Here is a 529-nt window from a genome sequence, read left to right as displayed (position 1 = left end):
ATTTTTAAAAAAATAAGATTAAAAAATAACTTTATAATAAAAATTGATTAATACTAACTAATTAAAAAGTTTATTCCATGTACTTGTTCTTTTATAATATGCACTTGGCATGCATTATGACTAGGCAATGAATGTCCCATGAGCCCATAATTGAGCTTGTTGAACTTTAATGGAAGGATCTCATTGTGGTGTGTCTCAATAAGAGAAGAGAATAAATTAAAGCAAAACAATTCTAAAATTAAAGAGAGTCCTTGGTGCGAGTGGAAGGTACTTCACTCCGCCGGCCTCCCTTAAAAAGTCATATATTCATTTTCTTTTTAAACAAAAATATTTACGTAAAGTAAAAGTCTAGGGGCAGCAAATTTATTAAAATCTGGTCAGTATTTAGCCAGCAAAAGAAAAATGAGTGATTTTCTATTATTAGATGAAATCTCACACCATTAAATACACTATTAATGGTTAATTGATGGCTACAACTCACAAAATCTGCTGGCCCCTAGCACTCCTCTTAAGTAAATTCAGTATCCAT

The sequence above is a fragment of the Arachis ipaensis genome, chromosome B04 (genome assembly GCF_000816755.2).
Source record: "Arachis ipaensis cultivar K30076 chromosome B04, Araip1.1, whole genome shotgun sequence".
Classification (NCBI taxonomy): Eukaryota; Viridiplantae; Streptophyta; class Magnoliopsida; order Fabales; family Fabaceae; genus Arachis; species Arachis ipaensis.
The sequence above is the reverse complement of the archived record's forward strand: the minus strand, read 5'-3'. Positions refer to the sequence as shown.